This window comes from Ursus americanus, chromosome 30, assembly GCF_024610735.1.
Source record: "Ursus americanus isolate L20-20 chromosome 30, mUrsAme1.1.p, whole genome shotgun sequence".
Lineage (NCBI taxonomy): Eukaryota > Metazoa > Chordata > Mammalia > Carnivora > Ursidae > Ursus > Ursus americanus.
In genome coordinates, this window is record NC_142156.1 from 20,407,259 (window position 1) to 20,425,896 (window position 18,638).

Consider the following 18,638-nt stretch of genomic DNA (forward strand, 5'->3'; position numbering starts at 1 on the left):
TGGCAAGTGCAGGGGACACCTTTGGTACCCCAACCCCAGGTCCCTTTACTGGACAGCACTCCCTTTCCTTGGCTGCTGTGAGCATTGGCTATGAGGGCCCGGCTGCATCATTCTCTGGGGACTGGCCTTCACCCAGGCCCGGGTTACTCACTTGGATGTACCCCCCTCCCAGGGGACCTACAACTGACTGACATGGTGGGCAGGAGGGACAGAAACCTGGGCTCCCTAAACAGGGACACAAACAGACGCTTGCACACCCATGTTCATGGCATCACCATCCACAGTAGCCAAACGGTGGGAGCAGCCCAAGTGTCTGTCAACAGAAGAACGGATAAACAAAATGTGGTTTCTATATACAATAGAATATATTTGGCCATAGAAAGGAGTGAAGGTACTGTGAACCCAGAACTAAAAATTAAAGTCTATTTAAACATATATGGAGGGTACCTGGGGGGCTCAGACGGTTAAGCATCTGCCTTTAGTTCAGGTCATGATCCCAGGATCCTGGGATCGAGCCCCGCATCAGGCTCCCTGCTCAGCGGGAGTTGCTTCTCCCTCTGCCCCTCCCCCTGCTTGTGCGCGTGCACTCTCTCTCTCTCTCTCTATGGCAAAAATAAATAAATAATCTTATTTTAAAATAGATAAATAAATGCTATGGAGAGAGTGGGGGAGGGGGAGGAACCTAGTGCTGACTCATGCTATAGTATGGACGAACCTCAAAAACACAACTAGGTAAGCCCGACACAAAAGGACAAGGATTGTGGAATTCCAACATGTGGATTTTGCAGGGGAAACAAACATTGAGTCTATAGCATGTATATTTTACCACTATAAAAAGCAAGGCAAAAAAAAAAAAGAAAAACCCCACTATCACACATACACACATACATGCTAACCCATTGGCTGAAAAGGGTCTGACCCTGGGGCAGTGTGCCCTCCGGGGCCTAGACCCCTGCGTGGGGCCAAGCTGAGGCTGGTCATCAGCTGAGACCACTTGCTTACTTGACTTTTCCTGGGCTCAATCCTGCCTCTTCTTCCCCAGTAAATCACCCCTGAAAGAATCCCTGTCTCAGGCTCTGCGTCTGGGAAACTTGACCTAAGTCAGGAGGGCTGCAGTTTTAAAATAAACTGATCAGAAGCCCTCGCTGAGAGGTGAGCCCTGGATGGGAGTCTGTAGGCATCAGCATCTTTGATGAGTAGTCGTTGAAATCTCTTATTTCAGAGACAGAGGGAGTCGGTGCAGAGAAATGCCACGCCTTGGCTGAGGTTATGCCTGAGCCAGGGCACAAGGGGCCACATGGGGGCACAGACCCACAGCCTGTGGCATCCTGACTCCCTGTCCCTTAATTGATTGATTGGTCAGAGAGAGAGCACAAGCAGGGAGCAGAGGGAAACCCAGGCTGCCCACTGAGCGATGCTCACTTCTCCATGGCAGAGGCTGAGCAAAGGTGTCTCAGAGACCCCCCCACGGGGCCAGGTTCCCTCTCCACCCTCTCTGCTGAAATAATCACTGTGTACAAACATGAAATACTGAGTCCCCAGACAGCACTAATTGTGTCTTCTGAAAGGACTGGTGACAGGGAATGGCACTGAAATAATTATGGCTTTTGCACGTGAAAGGGGAAGGGGTGTGGGGGGAGATCTTATTTGACTATTTATAGTAAATAGCAGGAGCCAAGTCGGGTAGAGAGCAGTCCAGTTTTGCACATAGAGAGGACAGCCACCCGTGGTCGGGGCTGTGGAGTGGCTTCCCCTGGACCCAGGCCTCTTTGCCTCGGGGACAGGTGTCTTTGCCAGGACAGAATGCAAGAATGACAGGTCCTGTTGGACAAAAGGCAGCCATGGGGGGGCCAGTGGATTGGGGGTGACCTGTCACTATAGTCAAGTGTGGACCACATAAAGCTTGCCAAGATGTCCAAATATGTGCCTCCGTGAGCCACTACTGTTGGGAGGAAGAAGCAGGGAGAAGGGAACATCACGTACGTAGCACCTACTGTGTGCCAGACGTGGTGCTGGGTGCTTTATCTGGAGGCCTTTCACTGCTCTCCGGCTGCATGTTCAAACATTCAACAGATATTTGTTGAACGCCTACTATCAGCTGCGTAACGAACAGCCCCACGAGCCCAGTGCATAAAGAGGGAGCCCTGACGTGGCTTGTGCATCTGCAAGCTGGCAGGGACTGGCTGCTCCAGGCCGGCTCCCCCGGCCAACTCACCTGGCGGACTCTGCTGACGTCACCCCGCAGGGATTGTGGAGCTGCAGGTGGGCTGGTGGAGGCGGCTGGGCCTCACGGCTCTGTCATCCTCCCTCTGGGACCAGCTGCAGCTCAGCATGTGCTCCTCGTGATGTGGCGGAGGGGCGAAAGTGCGAGAAAAATCGAGCAAGGTCTCTGGGGACCGCCGGAGACCTGGCACATGGCTAAAGCCAAGGTCAAAGGGCGGGAGAGTAAGCCCCGCCCCCTCCCGAGTGGGAGGAGCTGCGAAGGCGTGAAAACAGGGAGGGAGGAGAACCAGAGCTGGTATGGCAATGTGGCACGCGCGCGCTCTGCGCCAGACTGTGCTATTTGCTTCAAGAAGCCATTGTTTACTAGACACCAAGTGTGGGCCGCTTGCTCATACATTCCACAAATATTTACTGAGTGCCTGCCAGCCGGCACTGTGCAACGAGCACTGTGCGTGCTGGAGAAACAATTGGGAACAAAAGCGGAGAAGTCACTGCCCCGGTAGACGGCACAGGGCGTGTAGGAGGAGGACGCCAAACAATGTGCCGCGTGCATGAATGTCAGCTGTGATTAGTGTTCCAAACAAGAGGCACTTTGCTGCGGCCTCGGAATATGGGAGCTGATCTAGCCTCGGGGGATGAGGGAACGCTTCCCCTGGGGAAATACGGATGGAGCTGAGATGTGAGAAAGGGCGATGAAAATGTCCTTGTGAAGAGGGAAGGGAAAAGCGTCCTGGGAGGCGCGCTCGGCAGGTGCAAAGACCCTGCTAGGAAGGGGAGGACTGCTTGCAGAAGGGAAGAGGCCTCGGGAGACTGGCGGGGGAGGCGCGGGGGGTGCGGTGAGGGGGGGGCATGCTCCAACACCGGCCTCCGGTCGTGGCAGCCGCTGGCCCCGCGGGCATGGCAATCAGAGCCTGCCAGCTCCCAGGGCTGGAGACAATGTCTGAGACCTTAAAAAGAGAACGTGCTGCTTCCAAAATAGAGAAGACAAAGGTAAAATCGAAGCTAATAGCTGTCAACTTCGATACCGACAGAAGGGAACAATGTATGGTTTTGTTAACAAGTCAAGAGCAACTCAAAGCAACTCTTAGAAGTTTCTGCTTTAAAGCACAGCAGCGGCAGGACTGCTGTTCCCGGAAAGATGGAGCGGATGTCCTTTCCCTTCTCCCTCCCACTAGTTCAACCGAACAAGATAACACCGGCTGATGCTTGCTTACAGGTGCTCTACAAAGACCCCTTCTGCTAATCCTCATAGCGATCCCAGGGGGAAAATCCCATGGGCACTCCTGCTCTGCCGATGACGAGACAGAGGTCCTGGCCACAGGGGTTATAACACTGGGGGCCTCTTTGCCTTCTCCCAGCTCTATCACCGGACTGTATACAGCAGGCTGGCTTTCGTCTGTAACCCCAGAGAGCCTTCAGTAAGTGCTTAACTGACATCTGAATGCACACACTCGGTGAAAGTTCAGTGAGCAGCTACTAAGTACCAGGTACAAGGTACCTGCTGTTCTAGGTACAAGGGATACAGCACTGAGCAAGGCGGAAAGATTCCCGGTCCTATAGATGTTAGCATTCCAGTTGCAGGGGGAGACATGCAATAAAATATATATGTTTTAGATATAGATAAATTTTAAATATATATCAGACATATATATCAGATACTGGTAAGTGTTAAGGACAGAAAACAAACCAGGGGAGGGGCAGGGAATGCCAGGAGGTGCAAGTTTCTAAAAGAGGAGAGAGAATGAGCCACCAGAATCTGAGGGAGGAAGGCACAGCCTAGTGCCAAGGCCTGGAGGCTGGCATGTGCCTGACAAATGTCAGGAACTATAAGGAGGACGGTGTGACTGATGCTGAGTGAGCAAAGGGGTCAACACTGGGAGGTAAAGGCGGAATGGGAAGGGAATAGAGCATGTGAACTTCTGAGCCCACAGCGAGAACTTTCATTTTTACTGTGAGGCAGGTGGGAGCCATGGGAGGCTTTTGAGCACAGGAACGACCAGCCATGACTAGGGTTTTAACAGAATCCCTCTGGCTATCATGTGGGCATTAGACTCACTGGGGCCAAGGTGTCTGCCAGGACTCTGGGAAGGAGGCTACTGCACCAGTCCAAGCAAGAGAGATGATGGTGGTGTGAACCGGGATGTGGGCAGTGGAGGTGGTGAAACGTGGTCAGACCCTGGATCTATTCTGGAGATAAAAACAACAGGGTTTCTAATGAACTGGATATTAGGCACGAGAACAAGAGGAGTCAGGGATGACTCCGAGGTTTTTAGCCCGGCGACCGAGGTGAAGTTAACATTCACAGAGGGGAAGGTGGCTGGAGAAGCAGGTCTGAGGCTGATTTTAAACACCGTCAGCTTGGCAAGCCTCTGAGCCATCTGTAGCCCAGCCAGGTTTTTCTGTAAGGACACAGCAGCAGAAAATGTAATGCGCTGTCTGGCTGGAGCCTTCTGAAAATCTTCCCTCCTCAGGTTTGTTCTCCTCTGGGGATAAAACAAACCGACCAGATCTTTCTCTGCCGTCTCTCCTGAGCGCAGCGAGCCTCCAACTGGGTCGGCCTCAATTGGCGGGGAAGCTGGCGCCATAAATCACCAAGTGATGATACCAGGGCCCTCGGAGGACGTCTCCTGGTATGAGGCTCAGACAATGGAAGGGGATTCGGATGAGCTCATGCAGTGGCGGGCACATTAGATTTGCCATAAATTATTACAAAGTAACAGGAAATCACAGTGATCTCAGCTGAGCTGCAGAAGGAATAAGGGGAGGCTGGAAGGGCCCTCCCACAGCCCCGCACGCTCCAAACCATCACCCTGCTGTGCAGTCTGGGGGTGTGTGTGGATGTGTGTGCTTGCATGTGTGTGTGTGTGTCCCAGAGGAGTCCCTAAACGGACCTGGAATGAATGAGAAAAGTGAAGGTTTTCTCGAGGACGTGGGATGATATCCTCACTTAGCTACTTAAAAGCTGTATGTCCTTGAGCAAGTTACCTAACCTCCCTGAGCCTCGGCTTTCTCCTCTGAAAAATGTGCCTAATAATTGTATCTATTCATAATAACTGTGGGGGTCAGGCTAGTCATTAGTGGACGTCCCCTAAGCCAGAAGCTGGCTGTCTGGTTCTCGGCCCCAGCACACAGTGGGACTGCATTTCCCTACCCCCTTGAATGTAGGTGTGTTCCTGTGACTCAAATTGAGTGGAAGTGGTATGTGTCCTTTTAATAGCTTGTGCCTAACGCACCATGATTCACTGCATTCACTTCCCTACAAACGATGACTGCTCTGTTTACAGAGGGCAGAGCTATTTGCCCTGACCTACCAGGGACAGAAAAAGAAACTGTCATTGTTAAGCTGGGATTTAGGGGTCATGTTACTGCAGCAAAAGCTAACCTTCCCTGACTGGTACAGAATTAAATGAGTCCTTAGAACACCGCCAGGCACATGGTAGGCCCCACAAAGCATTAACTGTTAATATTACTTGAACAATCTCTAAGAGTCATAAACAAATCTGGACAGCAAGGCTAGCTGACACACTCTTGGGTGGTCCCTGTGACCCCCACCGGCTGGCACTCACACCTCTCCTGCAGTGTCACTGGGACCTGTGGCTTCTCGCTGGCTTTGACAAAGCACGTGACCCTGTGGGAGGCCCCCACGATAGAGCAAGGGTGGACCACAGCCAGCGACCAGCTAAGAACCGACAGTGGCCCCCAGCTGGCGGTCAGCAAGAACCAGGAGCCCTCAGCCCAGCCGCTAGGGTAGCCAACCCTTTCCTATTTGCCCCACATCCCTGGAAACCCCTGGCTTGCCCAGGACTATCCTCGTTTTAAACCTGAAAGTCCTGTCTTCTTGCAAACTGGGATGGTCAGTGTATTAGTCGGCTCGGGCTGCCATAACAAGTACCACAGACTAAGGGGCTTAAACAAGTGAATTTTATTTCTCTGTTCTGGAGGCTGGAGGTTGGACTTGAATGTACATTATTTTGGAGGGGATGCAATTCAGCCCGTAGCAATTGGTTACCCTACCTGACAGCCTATAAGAATCTGAATCCTGCCAAAAACCCCGTGAACTTGCAAGTCTGGCCCTCTGACCCCAGTCGGGCCTCCGGATGAGCCAACATTTATGGCAGCCTTGCAGAGAAACCGGCTAAGCCATGCCCAGACTCCTGACCTACAGAAACCACGAATGTGTGTCACTTTAAGCTGCTAATTTTGTGGTACTTTGTTACACAACAATGGATAATGAATACATTGAGTTGTATCAGCACACTTGTTCAACTCTTGTTTCCTGCTTACCTCCAGCACAGAACCCGCTCCTTCCCTAATCTCGAAATGTTCCAGAAGAACTTCAGGGACCTGTTATTCTTCAGGGGCCTCTTCTGTTTCACCTGGTAACTCATTCTTCCCTAGGTGGTAAGTTTTGTTTTATCTGAGTGTTTTCACATGCTTTGTTAGTCAATCAACTCATTTGCTTGCTGGGCTTTTATCTTCTTTCCAGCCACACAAGATAGCTGTTCTCTCCTAACTGCAGCTGGAGGGCAAGGGTCAAAGAGGTGGTGTAATCACTGCAGCAGACCCCACTCTCTGAGTGTCTTCACAGTCCTCATCACCAGCCCAGAGTGAAGCATAGGCATTGAAGCACAAAGATGCCTTTGAAAAAGGGATTCCATGGAAAACTGCATGTTCTCATCCCCGCTTAGAGATGCACACTGGGCATATTAAAGGCACTGATAAGTCCTGCATTGGGGGGGGGCGCACACAAAAACCAATGTCTTTTGAGGAAAACTGCTCTGATGCATACCCTCATACTGCAGGGTAAGTAAAATTATCTCCATTTTCCAGATGAGGACATTGAGGCTTATGCTAGTGTCTTGCCCAAGGTCACCCAATTGACACAGCCAGCCTGGAAGACCAGGCTGGGTGACACCAAAGCCCGGAACATTACTGATCCACATGACCTCTCAAACCAAGCAAGGAACTGAATGAGACCTCTGTGGGTCTCTCGGGGCTGGTTAATGTCACGAAGTTGCTAGAACAAGGGCAGGCGCTAAAGGAGGAGCTAGCTGATGTTTCTCTGCTGAAAACGGGTGAAATTCCAACCACCTCCTTTCTCATTTAAGAACTACAAGTGCATATATTTTTTTAGTTTACTGTTTTCTTTAAAATTATAGCACGAGGTGAAGGAACTGGCTGTGTGGGCCCTGGTGCCTACTGGAATGGCATGAGCCTCAGGCTTTTTCCCCTGAGATCTTGCCGGGAGGAACAATACTGTCATTGATAATGGCTCGTATTTGTTGAGCCCTGTGCGTGCGTGGGGCACATGCTATGCCAAGTGCGGCCTCCTTTAATCCTGATAAGAGCCCTGTGAACTAAGAACTGTTAATGCTCCATTTTGCAGATGAGGAAACTGGGACATCTGGAGGTTAAATATTGAATGCTGGGTCAGAAACGAGAGCCAAATGGTCTTCGGACATATCGGGAGGAACTTGAGTGAGATTTCAGAGAGAATTGCCAAGAGCATGAGAGATCGTGAACGTTGCCAATGTTAACACTGCCTACCAGGCTTTGGGTAGAAGAGCAGTGCGCTGAATGCTCTCACCATGTGCCTGCTGCTGTTCTACCAGCTTCATCTAGATGTGATCCTCTAGTCCCCGTGACACTTCCATAAAGAAGAAACGTTATCACCATCCACATTTTCTAGGCAAGGAAACTGAGGCACAGAAGGGTGAAGGGAAGTGCCCAAGGTTCCACAGCCAAGAAGTGGTGGGGCAGGGACTCAAGCCCAGAGCCCTGTGCACAGCCTCCCTGGGCTTTACCAAGAGCCGGGCGCCACGATTATCGCCTTTCTTTCCTATGTTGGCCCATTTTACAAAGGCCATCACCCTGCAAGGTGACACAGGCTGCTCAGGACACACAGCTAATAAGAAGCAGACCTGCTATCCATCGGACCCAGAGCCAGTGTTCTAACCACCAGGCTCCCCACCTCTGCCCCTGGGGCACCTAATGCCGGGCAACAGGCAAATGGGTTTTGCCTTCCCTGTGCCACACCCGGCTTGGCAGGACAGTCCCTGACAGACCCCACCCTTTGCAGGCCCACTGCTGGCTCTGTGCTGAGATAATGCTGACCCAAAAGACCAGAAGCAGAAGACGGCTTGGTGCTGTCCACATCTGTGCTTGCTCAGCATTCTTGCTGAACTTAAAAAAAAGAAGAAGAAAAGAAAAAGGTGGGGGGGGGGGGACTGATAATGTTCAGAATCTTTCTTGCAAGCCAATGCAAATCAAACTGGCTTAAGCAAAAGGGGGATTTTTTTTAGCTCAAGTAACTAAAATTCCAGGACTAGTTCAGCTTCAGGCAAAGCTGGATCCAGGGCCTTAGGTAGTCATCAGGTCTGAGTCTCCCCCTCGCCCCCACTCTCTAGTCTGTCCTCTCCTCCATGTTGGCTTCATTCACAGATGCCACATAGTGGTGAGATGGGTGCTGGGAATTTTGTGTTACATTCAGATCCTTGTCCCTGGAGTTGGGGCTGCACCATCTCTGGTCAGAGAGCAGACACCAGAGCCTCTGATGAAAAGTAGGGCAGTTGCCAGAAGAAGGAGGAACAGATGCTATGAACACAGACAGGTGTTTGCTACACTAAAAAACGAATCAGCCCTGTGTTCTAGTCCCTTCTGTTTGCCCATGTCTCTCCTCCTTCCTGCCCCAGCTCTCTGCCCTGAGGCTGACCCACACCACCCACAGCTAGCCATTCTCTGCCTGCTGGACGGATTTGGCCAAAGGGCAGCCTCCACAGAGCCCTGGGGGAGCGTGAGGTCATGGGCTCCCCGGGGCTGGCTGTTCCCCTCCACCCCAGGGGCACCTCTCCAATATCCTCTCTGCTGCTGGGTTTCTGGAACTCTCCCTCTCCTCCCCTCTTCCAGCTCAGGGTGGGAACATCTCCATGTCTAGCCCAGGATTTCCCCATGCCTGCCCACATCTTTGCAAACAGCCTCTTGATTAGGCCTCCCGGAATTACCCTACGTGACTGTTGCGACATTTCCTGAGGTCTTGCCCCTAAAGAGAAGCAGAGAGGAAATCCAGCCTGGGCTGAGACACCTGCCTTCTCCCAAGACCCTCCAGCACCAGCCCTGCCCCTCCCCGAGGCCGAAAGCCAGTGAGCGGGGAAGATGCACAAGTTCTAGACGGTGAAACGGCCACGTGAATGTGCTTAGTGCCACTGAACTGCACACCTAAAAATGATGAAAGGAGAACATTTTACATTATGTATTTTTGGCCATCAAATTTTTTAACGTTGGAAAAAAAAAAAAAAAGCCCAAGAGCCAGTGTGCACAATCCATCCTGCAAGCGGCGGCCCATGTGTGACCCCGCTCCCCCAGCCCAGGTTCCGGACCCTGCTGCTCAGAGGCACTTGGTAAGGGAGGCAGGATCCTCTGGATCAATGCCGTATTGACTCGCGTTTCACGGGGAGAACAAGGCACAGGCTGATCTCCTTCCAGCAGATCTGAACTTCAGATGCCCTCCGGCCTCGGGTACAAAATGATGCAACCATTTCCAACCCGGCCGGGGCGCGCAGGGGGAAAGGCGCTTGGCCCCCCTGGGATCTGGGGAAGAGCCGTGATGACAAGGTCTGAGCAGACGCCCGAGTTCCCCTTCCCAGGGCAGGAACTGACTCATCGTGCCCAGGCTCTCCCTGGGGGTGGCAATGCCCTGCTTCTACGGACAGGCGCCCACGTTCAGCAAACCGAGGATGATCCCTTCCGCCGGGCGCACAGGAGGCCAGCTTCTAGAAGCCATCCATGAAGTGAGCCCAGCTGAGGGCTGCGTGCGCTCTGCGCGGCCTTCGCCTAGCCGGCGTCCCAGGGCCGTGCTGTCCCATGGAAACACGGGTGAGCCACACGCAGAATTCAAACTCTCCAAGTCGCCGCATTAATAAAAATGCACAAAGGAAAAAGAAACAGATGAAATTAAGTGTAATATTTTATTCAACCTCATCAAGCCCAAGAATCATCCTTTTGGCTTCTAGTCCACATGAAAAATGACTGGTGAGATATTTACATTCTTTTTTGTTTTTCTTCACCCGAACACTTTGAAATCCACCGTGTATGCCGCACCTGCCGCCCATCCCCCCGCGGCCGCGAATCCCCACCGGAAGCACTTGATCTGTATTTAGATTTCCGAAAGCTGGCAGTTGGAAAGGTAGACGGACCTACCCGAGTTATTCCATAGAGACCTAGAAGTCTTCCAGGCACCGAACATCAAAAAAGCATTTTCCTTTAATATTCACACCCACATCATCAAAGCCACTTTGGTTTTTTTTTCATTTTAAATTTACATTAATTAAAACAAAGTCACGTTTAAAATTCAGTTCCTCGGTCTCCCCAGCCACATTTCAAGGGCTCAGTAGCCACGTGCGGCCACTGGCTATTACTTTGGGCAATGCCGTTCTGAAGGCAGGAGGCAAGTGATGAGAATACGTAGAAATGAAATCATTTCGTGTAAATGGAATCACACAGGAGGGTTCCTTCATTTCTTCTTCCATGGAGCATAATTATTCCAAGAGCCATCCATGTTGCTGTTTGTGTGTGTATACGTGTAATTTTACCAGATGGAGGGAAGTGCCAAAAAGGAAATCAAGCATAAGGCAAGACTGACGAGGGGTCTGAGCCATGTTTGCATCTGAGGGAACAGTGTCGCGGGCAGAGGGAGCAGCCGTGCAAAGGCCTGTGGTGGGAGCCCGCCTGCTGGAGCCCGCTGGGTTTGGGGAGCAGGGCGGAGGCCAGGTGGGCAGGAGCGGATGGGGGAGAGGGAGAAAATGCAATCAGAGGGGTCTCAGGACCTTGCGGCACGTTGTAAGGACGCGGCCTCCACTCTGCAGTGATGAGCTCCTCACTACACTCCAGAGACCGCCGCCCCGTCCATCCTCAGCCCAGGCTGCCGGCTTTGCGTGTCTGGCTTCCTCCGTGCAGCCTAAGCACCTGGAGTCATCACATTAGTGTGTGTACCGACGGTTCACTCTGGATTCTTGCTGACTACTATTCCATGGTGGGGAGAAAGCAGCATTTGTTTTGTCGTGCACCTGTTGATGGACCGTTGGTCTGTTTCCAGCTGGGGGCTGCTCCAGAGAAAGCCACTATGGACGCTGGCGGACAAGAACAAGTACGCTTTCATTTCCCTTGGGTAAATACCCAGGAGTGGGACGGCGGGGTCACATGGTGGGTGTGTGACTCACGTCTACAGAAACTCCCAAGCTGTTTTCCAGAGTGGTTGCACCATTTTGCATTCTTTCCAGCTGAGCATGAGAGACCCGGGCCTCCGTAATCTCACCAGCACTTGACTCTGCCCATCTTTTTAGTTGTATCATTCTCGTTGCTATGCTGTGGTCTCTCATGGTTTGGGACCGTGAGATCTTTTAAGGTCCAGAATATTCACTCATGCATGCAACAAATATTCGCTGAGCACCTGTGAAGCACCAGCCTTGACCCCAGGCACAGCTCTGAGTGCCAACAAGTGGGCTCATGGAGTGTGATGTGTTCGGTTTCCTGTAGGAGCCTGGCGTTTATCAACTGTGAACTCCAGAGGCTTTAGAGTCACGATGCTAGAAGGACTGTGAAGCAGGGAAGTGTCATCTGCCCTTGGAGGGAGGGAATCAGGGCAGGCTCCTCTGAGGAAGGGGCGTTTGAGCTGGGCTCTGACGAATGAGTAAGTACTACCTAATTGAGGAGGGAGGAGGCAGGGAAAAGAAGGTCATATAAAATGCCTACAAATGAGTTGGGATGCTGGGACGCTCGGGTGGCTCAGTTGACTGGGCATCTGCCTTCCACTCAGGTCACGATCCCAGGGTCCTGGGATCGAGTCCCACATCAGGCTCCCTGATCAGCGGGGAGTCTGCTTCTCCCTCTGTCTGCTGCTCCCCCTGCTTGTGCTCTCTCTCGCATGTTCTCTCTCTCTGACAAATAAATAAAATCTTTAAAAAAAAAATGAGTCGGGATGCTGTTGGCTGCAGATAACAACTACGAGGAAATTTAACGATCTCATATAATAAGAAATCTGGAGAGTGTCAATTTCCAGATGATTTTGGCTCCACAAACTTAGAAGCTTACTGACTTTCTGCTCCACCATCCTCGGTGGGTCAGCCATGTTTTGCCTCATAGTCACAAAACAGTTGCTGTGGCTCCAGGCAACATTCCCTCACATAATAGTGAACCATGCAGTAAGGAAGGTGAGGCAGCAAAAGGAACTTCATTCCCACGTGCTTCTCTCTTATTAAAGGGGGGAAATCAGCCCTCAGCAGATTCCCCCTAACATCCCACTGGCTAGAGCTGTTATCTCATGCCCACCTTGGATCGACCAGCAATAGGATTTCCTTAGACCTATCTGATTAATGCCCCAGGACAAGGCAGCTCATCCTCCAAATAAAATCCAGGCTCTGCTGAAAAGGAAAGGGAGGGAGTGGTTGCTGGCAAGGTGACCACCAGGGCCTGCCTGGCTCACGGATGACTGTTCAACTGAATTGGCTGCCATCTTAGGAATGTCTAGGTTGCTGACCTGACAGGTGGCAGGCGCAAAAGCTGAGGAATAGTCTAGTTGGCCTCATCTCAAACACCAAAAACTTCGTTCTTCAATGTCCCTATCCCCACAAGAGGGCCCAGTAGAGGCCACGGCTGGGAGCAAGGGGCCCATTATGGGAGCCCCACCCCCGAGGCTTTCTGAGTGGGGGTCCCGGGTCCCCTGTCCCCACCCCCTTGAGACATCCAGACCAGAGCTGGGGACTGGTGACAGCTCCCATCCTCCCTGGCACCGGCCCCAGCCCGGTCCCCTCCCTGCACCTTCAAAGCCCTTTGTTGTCCGCTTCCCTGTGGGAAACATCTCAGCAATCCCAGAAACAGCTCTGAAGAGGGAGGTCAGCCTGGAATAGGAATAACCCAACTCTGGCTCCACCCTCACCAAGGCGGGAGCGGGGGCACAGCGTGACGGTCAGTCTACATCTCCGCTTGTGCAGCTCCGGGTGGGTGGACGAAGCGTGTGTGAGTGGGTCTGGGTCTGGGGGGCACGGACGCGTGTGAGCGGTGTGTGCCGTTCGCTTGCCCTCGTTCACTCGGCCGGGACAGGCGAAGGAGCCTGGTGCCCTGGTGCCCTGGTGCCCTGAGTTCCCCAGAAGACAGCTGACACGAGCTCCCCCATCTCGGGGCCTCCGTCCTCCAGGGGAGACAGAAAAGAAACAAAGAAACACAGAGGGCGATTTTAGAGAACGCCCCCGGCAGGGATGAAAGCAAACACGATGATTCGTGGATTCCAGTGCCCGAGAGGTCAGGGAGGGCCTGCCCACACAGCCTCCATCGGAGCCGAAACCGGGTGGGGAGGAGGCAGCCGGCCAAAGAGCTTGGAGAAGTGGTTCCAGGTAGAAAGTGTGTGAATGCAAAAACCCTGACGCGGGAGCCAACCAGCGCAAGGAACGAAAGGACAGTCAGTCTGCGGCTGAGGCTGCCTGTGGGTCTGTTGGGAGGGCCTGGTGTACGCAGCTGTAAGTCTGGATATTAAGTCTAGTCCAGGAGGGCGCTGTGAGTCTTGTTAGAGAAGTTCCACTTTTTTCGGGAAGTCCTGGAGGCTGGTGGAGCAGCTAGGAAGCCATCTAAATGTCTAAACAGCAAAATGAATTTGAGATTTACCTACATTGCCGTCTGTGGCAGTAGCTCGTTCTTACTTAATGCCGAATAGTATTTCATTGTATGGATTTATTTCAGTGTATTTATCCTGGCACTTATTGGAATCTGCCCTGGCCTCTTTCCCACCATCCTGCCTACATGTGGACACGATGACTGGAGCTACAGCAGCCATATTGTAGCCAAGAGACAAAGTTAGAGGCCATGATAAGAATGGTGGTGCAAAATAAGAGGGGGGCCTGTGTCTCTGAAGACAGCAGCTCTCAACTGCCTACCTGCTTGCAGACTTCTTAAGGGTCAGAAAAAAGTAACTGCTCTTTCATTTAATCAACTTTTTTTAAAAAGATTTTATTTATTTATTTGACAGAGAGAGAGACACCAGTGAGAGAGGGAACACAAGCAGGGGGAGTGGGAGAGGAAGAAGCAGGCTCATAGCGGAAGAGCCTGATGTGGGGCTCGATCCCACAACGCCAGATATGCCGGGATCACGCCCTGAGCCGTAGGCAGACGCTTAACCTCTGTGCCACCCAGGCGCCCCCTATTTAATCAACTCTTAAATGGGTTTTCTGTTAATCGCAGACAAATCCAATCCAAACTGATAGACCAAGCGAAGTCTGAACATCTTTTCTCTCTCTCCCACTGTGGATTTCTTCAGGCGGAGAAGGGAGTGGTGGAAGAGGGCTGCACGCTTGGATAGGGAGACAAGACCATCACATTACACAGACTGATGGGGCTGAGACTTTCTCCTATCTACTACACAAACTTCTATGTACTGTCACACAGGAGTGACCATAACCTTCACATTTTTTTACATATAACATAACTTAATCAAGGGAGCGCCTGTCCCATCATATTCACACTCAGGGGGTGAGGATTACACAAGGTGGACACACAGAGGAGGGATGTTTGTTGGCTGAATAACAATTTGTTGGTGGAACAATTGAATAAACACCCTCCTGCTCACCCTCCCTCCTTGGGGCCCTTTTGGGATTCTGCCTCCCACACAGGACAAAGCTTTCGGTGGAGGCCTGGCCTGGTACAGAAGCAAAACCCCAAGGAGGCCAGTCCCAGGAGGGCGCAAAGATCCCCAGGGTCACGTCCGCCGTCTGACCGGGAATCCTCCACTGGCCAATTTACAGCACAAATTGCTGACTCCTCACCCTGCAAGAGGCAGCCGCCCTCGAGGGATCGGGCAGAGCTGAAGGGAAGCAGGGGCACCTCAGGGGAAGGCCAGACTGTGGTGCAGAGCCTCAGCGGGGGCCCGGGAGGCAGCCCCCAGCCCCCCTTCATGGGTCCGAGGACAAAGGGCCAGGGAAGGCCCGGAAGGCCGAAGGTGTAACTCCACTGCTTGCGCGTAACGGAAAATCCAGTTAGTGAGCGGGGTGGGGATCCGCGGGGATTCCTGGCGGCCGCAGCCTGGACGCAGAAAGCAAACCCCGCTGCCCACAGACGGTACCTCCATTTTACAGGTGAGGAAACTGGCATTCAGAGACGTCCAGGCACTTGCCCAGGGTCACACAGCTAGCTAGGAAGAGGCGGAGCGGAGACTGGAACCCGTTCGATTTGACTTTTGTCACTGGCAGCCGGTGAGTCCGGATGAATAGGTCATGTGACCGTTCGCCCCCACTCCCAGTTCACCAGGGGACAAACTGGCCCTCAAGAAGCCCCTTCCTTCTCACAAATGGGCCGAAGTCCCAGCCTTCCTTGGACAGGAACCCCCGACAGAGCAACACGGCGGGCCCGCCCGCGGGAGATACACGCCGACGGGTCAGGACCCCGAGACCGCAGAGGAAGGAGCCACGGCGCTCTCTCACACACCACCAGACCCGGAGGCCCATCTCCTTTGAAGTCTGAGTCACCAGACGAAGATTCCACTGAATGCCCCAATAAAGCAAAACCACCGCGAAAAACTCAAGAGCAACCCCCCGCCCACCCTCCATGATCCCGGGGTTAGGCTCACAGGAACCGAGGAGCGGCTCAAAGCTGGCCTGCCACTCAAGGAAGATCCCGCCCCAGGAAGTCGCAAGGCCGTGGCCATCAGTCCCATTTTACAGGCGAGGAAACAAGACGACCAGAGAGGCGGCACCACTTACCTGAGGTCACACAGTTCAGGAGACAGGAAATTGGGAATGAAACCCAATCTCCCGAAGCCCTCCAGCGCTCTGAGTGAGAATTCTCCCTCTGCTGTAGAGAACCGTGGCTATTTTTAGCTTACACCGCATTCACTCCCCCTTTTAACTAAGGAGCTTCTCTCTGGATTTCCTCCACCTGCCAAGACGCTCAGTTCACGACGTTCAGGTGGGGCTCCACCCCCCAAGGGGCGGAGTCTGTGGCCCCAGCCTGGCCAATCAGAGTCATTACTAGGACTTGCGTAAGAGTTACCAGGGAGAAAACATCGCATCTTTTCTTCTAGACTCGTACCAAGGGAGATATGAGGTAAAAACAACACAAATGTATTATCTTTTCCAGTTCTGGAGCTCAGAAGTCTGAAATGGGTCTCGACTGGGCTAAAAGCGAGATGTCAGCGGGGTTGTGTTGCTTCTGGTGGTTGTAGGGAGGAATCCGCGCGTGGCCTTTCTCAGCCCCTTCTAGAAGCTGTCCACGTTCCGTGGCTCATGTCCCCTTCCAGCTGTGGCATCCCTCGGCCTTTACCCCTGTGCTCACATCTCTGTCTGACTTGGATTCTTCTGTCTCTCTCACTATGGGGACCACGGTGTTAAATTACCCTTATGATGTTCCAGGATACTCGCCCCATCTCAAGATCCTTAACTGAATCACGTCTGTAAAACCCTTTTTGTCACAGATTCACGGGTTTGCTGGGATTGGAACATAGGCAACTTTGGGGCCATTATTCAGCCTACCACAGAAATCAAAACCATGGAAAGCAGGTACTGAGGTGGAGAGAAAGTAAATCCTGGTAAATGTTTTGAGCCCCTGAGTCAAACCGTACCTGAAGCTGTATCTTTAACTTTTCAGTGACATGATGACGTTACCTTTTTTTGCCTAAAGTACTTTGAGGTTTTGTTTTCTCACTTGCAAACGGAGGGCCTGACTGATATGAGTCTCAACATGTAAGAATGTCCCAATGAGTAATTACCAGCTTCATGTCTCTGTCATGTGAGGCTGAAATCCTTTTTTCCCCCTAAGATTTATTTGTTTATTGGGGGGGGGGCAGAGGGCATCTCTGAGAGAATTATCAGAGAGAGAATCTCAAGCACACTCCATGCTGAGCACAAAGCCCGATGCAGGGCTTGATCTCACGACCCTAAGATCACAACACGACCCAAAACCAAAAGCTGGTTGCTTTACTGACTGTGCCCCCCTCCCCATGTCCCAACGCTAAAATCCTTTGAGGGCAGAGACAATGCCTTATTTTACTCTGTTGTCATCAGACCCAGCACAGTGCCTGGCCCATCAGAGGTGCTGAACAAATCTTTGTTGACTGAATAACAATTTGCTGATTGAACAATCAAACACCCTCCCACTCACCCTCCCTCAGCGGCCATCACTAGAACAAGAGGGCAGAGAGGAGCCTTAGCAGAATTTTCCAGGGGTGAATTGCAGGCCAGTCATTTCCTTTCTGAAGGTGGCAGCTTCCTCAGAGAGAGGGCCCAAGAGTGACCCAGACAGAAGGCTCAGAGAAGGCCTGACCTTCGTGGGCAGCCAGCAGCCCCGCCATCCTGAGCCAGCATTTCCAAATTAATCCCAGGATGGCAGCTGCAGCCCTCCGCCAACAAATCTATCTGAGTCATTTCTGGTCAGGAAGCACCTCGCTCTTAAATGAGAGTCACAGCAGGTCCCTGTGCACACCCGGAAAAGACAGACGCCTTATTTTCCACCGCTGCAAGGCTGGGCAGCCACTTTGCCAGGAGGGTTTTCACAGAGTGAGGAGAGGAACTGAAGAAAAATATCCCGGGAACACCTGCATGTCTTGGTCCCCAGAACTGAGCTACCATTTTAATCAACAGGAACCCTGCAATTGTTCTCATTACACATCTGAAAAATGAAGCCCCAGAGAGGGCTCCTTCCCTCTCTTCTTCTTCTTCTATTTTTTTTTTTTTAAGATTTTTATTTATTTATTTGACAGAGAGACAGCCAGCGAGAGAGGGAACACAAGCAGGGGGGATGGGAGAAGAAGAAGCAGGCTCCCAGCATAGGAGCTTGATGTGGGGCTCGATCCCAGAATGCCGGGATCACGCCCTGAGCCAAAGGCAGACGCTTAATGCTGAACCACCCAGGCGCCCCAACCCTTCTCTTCTGCATCCCACCCAGACTACCTGTTCCTTTCCCACCTCTCACATTAAAGGGCCTGGTTTATCCTCTGTGAATCCCAAAGGGCAGGGCTCAGCCTTTGCCACATCTGTACTGAGCCCTGCACTCAGCTCTTCATGCGCTAGGTGCAGCAATGATACAGGTCTTCGCACATGCTATTCCTTCTGCCTGGAACACTGTTCCCCACACTGTCTATACCTCTGGCTACTGTCTCCCACTGATGTTCAAGGACTGAGTAGGAATGTCACTGTTTGTTTCTGTAGTCAGCTGAGATTAATAAAGACAATCAACAATATGTACATGGCGTTTAGTAGGTTCCAGGCTCTGTTCCATCTATTATAGATACATATAAATTACCCAATCTTCCCCAAAAGTGTAAGATGTGAGACAACTGGCACAGGGCTGGTTGCTTAACCCCAGAGCTGTACCACGCTGGCGACTTACGGTCCTCAGGGCAGACTTTCTGGACCCTGGATTTTAACCAAGTTCCTGCTGTG

The 18,638-nt window shown here is 52.1% G+C and overlaps 1 long non-coding RNA gene across 1 annotated transcript in view; it reads right to left on the bottom strand.

The window, feature by feature from the left end:
• The window catches only part of LOC148107455 (uncharacterized), a 63,360-nt gene extending 46,568 nt beyond the window's left edge, over nt 1-16,792 (bottom strand). The window contains exon 1 of the long non-coding RNA XR_015722341.1: nt 15,963-16,792. This is a non-coding gene — a long non-coding RNA (uncharacterized LOC148107455). The remainder of the gene's footprint in view (nt 1-15,962) is intronic.
• Nucleotides 16,793-18,638: the final 1,846 nt, after the last annotated feature.